Genomic DNA, 6,607 nt, shown 5'->3' on the forward strand with positions numbered 1-6,607 from the left:
GCTTGCTCTAAGCACGAAAATGGAAGGTGGAATCTCTTCCTCTTCTTCATTCCTTGCATCCATGGGTAACTAACTCCCTATCTAGGGAGGTGATAAAGCCCCATTGTGTAAGCATTGCTTTGTTTTGACTTATATTTGGGGGTAGAATGTATGTATGTAACTTTTCCATGAACTAGAGCACTTCATATGATGTAATGAATTTCATTATCTATAAATGATCATTTTGAGTTAAATATCTTATCTTAGATTGTTTTTCTCTCATGATTATATTGCTACATTTTCATAATGACAATGGAGATGAGTTCATGGAAGTGATTTAATTGGCATGATATTAGGAATTTTGATAATCTATTGCTTAGGGCTTTCCTTTGATAGATTCGTCTTGGTTTCTATTTCATGTGCTTTTATTATGAGATTAAGGCTTGATAACCTATGGCTTGGTGATCATGTCTAAGGTTGCATCCTAGTTTAGGTAACCAAAACATGTAATGCCTTGATAGGTTACTCTTGGATCTTGATTTTATATATTTCTTAAAGATAATGTATCAATGTTATGTTGTTGCGTTCCACAGTTATATATATATGTGTTTCCCCAAGTAAATCATGTCCTAGCATACTTAATGATGGGTAGTGGATTCACTTCCCTAGTCCCTTCTTAATTGCTTTTATCTCTTTAATTCCTAGCACAATATTGTCATATGCATTGTTCAATTCTTAATTTTAGTGACAAACCAACAAAACTCTATATATACTTTCATCATTCTAAAAGTGATTCTAGATATCTTAGTTGCCATAAACTAGCAGTCCCAGTGGTTCGACTTACCCGACCAATAGCCTTATTTTACAATGATTTGTGCTATTGCAAAGGTTGATGTATAATTGTCATACCGATCACATAGCACAGTATCAGGGCCAACAGATTGGCCGCAAAAATAGAGTAACAGTAATGATATATCACAGATATATAAAATGGCAGGAGTAAAGGGATAGAGAGATCAGGAAGAGGAGGTAGAATGGGCAGGGCGTGCGCCACGGATATATTGAGATAAATCTCGCAATGTAGCCATGACATCGGTACTTAGAGATGAAATGTCAGCTCGGATGGAGACAGCATCCTCTCTGATAGAGACCGTGTCGGCGCGGATAGATACTACAGCATCCTCCAAAGCCTGGAGTCGCTCTCCATAGCCGGGTGTCTGTACTGGAACCTCAGGTACCGTTGGAGAGGGAGAATGATGATCCTAAGCCTGCTCCTCATCCTAAATGGGTGACCCGGCCGGAGTGTGATGCTCCTGGTCCTCTGCGGGCTGCTCCAAGTCAATACCTATATGCATGGCAGGCGGATCGACTGGTATATCGCCCGCCACCTACTCTGTTGTTGCTGCTGCTGCTGCCTGCTCTAACTCCTCTCTCTCTAACTCCTCAGCTGCCTCGACATCATCGTATTACAGATTCTTGATAAGAGCATTGCAGCTCTTATCACAATCATTCTTCTTGAATGTGCAGGCCCCGGACTCAGTATGCTCCCGTGGCTGGAAGGGAGAGCGCTGGTCTCTCAGAATCTGTGTGATGAGATGGCCGAATGGGAGATACTTAGCCCTTTTGGGCTTGGTCTTGTTAATATAGTCAACATACAACTTCATCATAACGCTCCAGATGAGCGTAGGAATGGACAGCCAGTGCCCTGTATAGAAGGCTTATAAAGCTATAAGATAGTCACTGTGTCTCTGTATCTTATGGGCGGCCATAAAAATATTTTGATATAGCACCAAATCGAAGAACTATAGGTCGTCTGGCAGATAAGTCCGGGTGGCGAAAGTCTCACCACCGGCATAGTGACTGTGAGTAAAACGGCCATGTCTGCATATGTGGGCCTCTATAGAGTAGGATAGGTATCCTGGAGATCAGGAGGGCAGACGTGTGGACAACGGTAGGATCTAGAAAGAGTGTCCACCGTGATACTGATAGGGTGGCCGTCAATGGTAGTCCGCAGCTTCGCCAGGTTACTCGGGGCAGGTCGGAGGTTTTGGAAGAACATCTAGACCAACCTCGGGTATACTGGGTATGTGACAGTGGCTAGCATTGCTGAGATGCCCCTTTGGTCTATATCGTTATATGCTGCTCTGGTAAGAATAGACCGGGAGAAGTAGTCTATGTCAAAGACCGACTCGTGCGCCACCCGAAGGCGTGAGTATCTCGGTAATGGCCGGTCTAAGTGCTGGGCTGGCTGAACTGGCGATGGTGATGGAGATGGTATGTGCTCAACCTTAGCGTCAACCTGTGAAGAAGATGCCTCAGCTGAAGACTGTAGTCGACTGTCGGATGGAGACTAAGGTGGAGTGGGCTCTGCTAGCTCCTCCTGAATGGGGTCCTAGGCGTGAGATAGACCTGCCTTGTCATCCAAACTCTGCCTGGCCCTGCAGTGATAACGTCTGCGAGCAACAGTCTTTACTCTAGCCATGGCCTGCAAAATAAAAGGAAAACTTACAAAAAGGAAGTCAGTACCGGTATAAAGAATTAAAACACAGTTGATAGAATCATGTATGTCAAACAAGATAGAAAAAACAGATAGAAAACATGAATCTATGCAATTGATAAGGAATAAGTGACATGATGTGAAGCATGCTAGACAGAATAAGTATGGAATGCATCCAATGTGAAAAATACAGGCATTGGGCATGTATGAGATAACATGAAACACAAGAGACATTGTGTGAAATTTGTGAAGTATATCTGTGAAGTTCGATCGATCACAAACATGTAAGATCGATGCAAGTTTGATCGATCGAGAATTAGTGAGATCGATCTGTTACAGAACGATCGAATAAAAAGTTCGATCAATCGAACTGTGAGGTGAAACTCAAAAAATCACAGATCTGTGATGTGGATGGCATAGGGCCTTCACGAACATGGTCTTGGGCCCATCTACACAACAAAGCATCAACACTGTCATTTGATTCGGCCCTTGACCCCCGAAATCAAATCAAAAATCAAAAACATATAAAACCATATATATACATATATATACACATATATACAAAGCTTCAAAATGTCATCAATGGCAATATGCATCATCAAAACAACATAGATCTAACAATTAAAGCATGGATTCCTCGAATCGAAGCTTGAAACACAAGAGGGGTTCGGATCTCACCTATAAACCGAGAGGGAAGTTGAGATGCGAAAGGATGAGACGCGAATGAGATCTACGATGGAAGAGAGAGAGAATCGACACTTGGGATGGTCGCCGGAGTCTCGCAGGAGATGGAGAAGATGGGTTGTGCAACAGCGAAGGGAATGAGGGAGAGGGTGTTAGATCGATCTGTGGTCTCGATCTAACAACCCTAGATTTGATTTTTAAAAATATTTTGCTACCAGTTCGATCGATCGAACTTAAATCTCAGATCGATCGAACTGTGATTGATCTCTCCTCACTAAAAGACAAATTGTTTTTGAAGCTTTTGAAATTTTTTTTTAATCATTGAATAAACAAAATAAAATATGTATTATTTTAAATTTAAAATTCAAAACAAGACAAACTTAAAACAGTAAATTAAAGAACAGAGATTGATCTCTCCAATATCGATCGAAGAATGACTCCGATCGATTGAACATGCAAAAATCTGCAGACATGTTTGATCGATGGGACAGAGAGCCTTTTGATGTAGGTTGGATGCAGGTTCAAAAATTTTCTAAGTATTGAGATTGCAGATCGATCCAAGATGAAGTTGGATTGATTGAAGAGCTTCAGATCGATCTAGGAAAGTCTTCGATCGGTGGGACAGAGAGCTGAAATATACAGGTTTTTCTTGATCGATGGGACAGAGGGTGATTTGGATGCAGGTTTGATGCGGGTGGGAAGTTTGATCGATCAATCGATCGAACTTATGCAAAATGCTCAATTTCAACATAAAAGTGCATGCAATCCTAATCACAGTTCCTAGTAATGCATATGAACGCAAAGCCAATATCTAGACTTCGTAAGAAATGAAATTAAAGATAGAAATGAGGGAGGAATAGGGTTTTAACACCCTACAAAATGTACTAGTCTTTAATGTCTCTAGCAAGACGTTGGGCTCTTTTATCCCAGATCAAACATCTTATAGTGCATCCCCTCCTTGATGAGGTGATAAGTGTTTTGAACTCCACCCAATAGATGGTTCCCTAGAGAACTTGTTGGATTAGGCTCAAAAGAAATTTTTAGTCCATGGTCACAATGATCTTTAAGCTTCCATGCCCTTTCAAAGCAAGAATTTAAAACAATTTTCTTAGAATGCAGGGTTGAAGATGGACTTTTTGAAACTTCGGTCTCACACAAAAACTCAATTCTATCACATTTAAGGTCATGACATTTCTCCACAACATTAACTTCTTCATGCTTGTCAAATGAATTGGGGGGGGGGGGGATTAAAGATATTCAACTTCAGCTTCATGTGGCTAAATAAGATCTTCATTATCCCCGTCTTACAATTAATGGTAGCATTTGTGGTTGCCAAGAAAGGACGGCCAAGGATAACGGGATTTGGCTCTTAGGATTCAGGACCAGTTCTGTGTCAATGACAACGAAATCAACGGGGAAGAAGAATTTGTCAATCTTAATCAATACATCCTCAATGATACCCCTATGCTTCTTGATGGATCGGTCGGCAAGTTGCAAAACCACCGACGTCAGTTTCAAGTCTCCTAAGCCTAATTTGATATATACCGAGTATGGAAGAAGATTAACACTTGTTCCTAAGTCAAGAAGAACCCGATTAATGATATGATCTCCAATGATGCATGAAGTGGTAGGTAAACTAGGGTCCTTAAACTTCAGAAGAGTGTTATGCTACAAAATTGAGCTTACTTGCTTGGTTAAGACCACTTTCTTAGGTGCTTGGCTTTTGTTCTTCCTCTTTTGGGTGCATAAGTCTTTCAGAAACTTGGCATAAGCTGAAATTTGCTTGATTGCATCCAAAAGTGGAAGATTGACTTTCACTTGCCTAAACACATCCATAATTTCATTTGTTTTGGCCTTTTGCTTGTCAATTGAAATGGATCCTTTTAAGGCATCCGGGAATGGAGCTTTTGGCTCAAAAACCTTTTCAGACATTTTCTTTAAAGTCTCTTCAACACAAGAAGTTTGAAATCATGTTGCACATTTTTCTTTTCAAAATCACTTTTCAAATCACTTTTCAAGATATTCTCATATGAAAAATCATGCATATGCAATGAAGGAGGAATAGGATGAGAAACGGGACGGGTGTCAACTTGTGGTTGCACCAGTTCACTCTCTTCATTGGAAATACCCACTTGGTTGTCCACAATCTTCCCACTTCTCAAGGTTGTCACCACATTGACATGCTCTATTGTGTGACCTTCCGATGAGGAATGAGTCTCCACAACACATTGTTGCTTTTGTGGGGCATTCAAAGGAATTTTCCCTTTCTCTCTAGCATTTAAAGTACTAGCTATTTGCCCTACTTGGGTTTCTAGCTTAGCAATGGATTAAGAATGAGAATGAAGTAATTGAGTGTTAGCCTCTAGAGTACCTAGAGTGGTTAAAACTTTCTCTTCAAAAGCGGGACTCCTAGCATTTCCTTGAGAATATGATGGTTGATTAGGAAATGAGAATTAGAGAATTGGTTTCCTTGTGATTGAAATGGTCTATATCCTTGGGAACCTTGGCTTTGCATCGGAGGTGGAACATACTTCCCTTGGAAACCACCTTGTGGGGGGTTTGAGCCTTCCCCTTAGTTTTTCCAAGAGAAATTCGGGTGATTCCTCCAACTAGGATTATAATGATTGCCATAAGGGTTGTTCCCTTGATTAACAAAAGCTGCATTGACTTGTTCATGATGCTCACTTTGCACATGTCCATGGGGACAATTGGAAGTAGAATGTAAAACACTTGAATAAGTCATACATGTCTCATTGGATGCATGATGGGAATGGTTAGCGACAGAAGATACTTGATTTGTCGAGTTTTGGTTGATCAAGAATTGATCAAACCTTTGAGATAAGGACTTCATCTCGGCGGCTATTTCATTGGAATGGTCGACTTGATATAAGCCAACAGTCTTCCTTCCCCTTGAATTCCTACCATTCTTAGAAGATAAAGTTCGATGCAAAGAATTCTCACTCATGCTCTCATAAAGACGCCACACGTCATCCTCATGCCTATCAATGTAAGAGCCACCCATGGAAGAATCAACCATGCCCTTGTAATTGTCCGATAAGCTCTCGAAGAAATATTGAACTAATTCCCATTTAGGCATGTCATGATGTGGACACTTCCTAAGCAATTCATTGAATCTTTCCCATGACTCTTGGAACGTTTCCCCATCCCCTTGTGAAAACTCTCAAATTGAGGTTCTTATGGCATTGGTCTTAGAAACCGGATAGTACTTCTTCAAGAAATCTTGTTGCATTTCTGCCCAAGAAGTTATTGAAAAAGGTCTAAGATTGTTAAACCAATATTTTGCCTTGTCTTTAAGGGTGAATGGAAAAGGTTTAAGCCTTAAGACCTCTTCCGGCATATCCGTGTATCTCACGGTGGAACATACTTCAAGAAACTCATCCAAATGCTTGTAAGGTTCTTCACTTGGGAGTCCATGATAGTTAAGAA

The 6,607-nt window shown here is 40.8% G+C and overlaps 1 pseudogene; it reads left to right on the plus strand.

The window, feature by feature from the left end:
* Positions 1–6,255: 6,255 nt before the first annotated feature.
* On the plus strand, positions 6,256–6,354 carry LOC132267913 (small nucleolar RNA R71; annotated as a pseudogene).
* Positions 6,355–6,607: the final 253 nt, after the last annotated feature.

The sequence above is a fragment of the Cornus florida genome, unplaced genomic scaffold (genome assembly GCF_030987335.1).
Source record: "Cornus florida cultivar Cherokee Brave unplaced genomic scaffold, ASM3098733v1 CherokeeBrave_3.0.0_Hap2_Chr07, whole genome shotgun sequence".
Taxonomy (NCBI): domain Eukaryota; kingdom Viridiplantae; phylum Streptophyta; class Magnoliopsida; order Cornales; family Cornaceae; genus Cornus; species Cornus florida.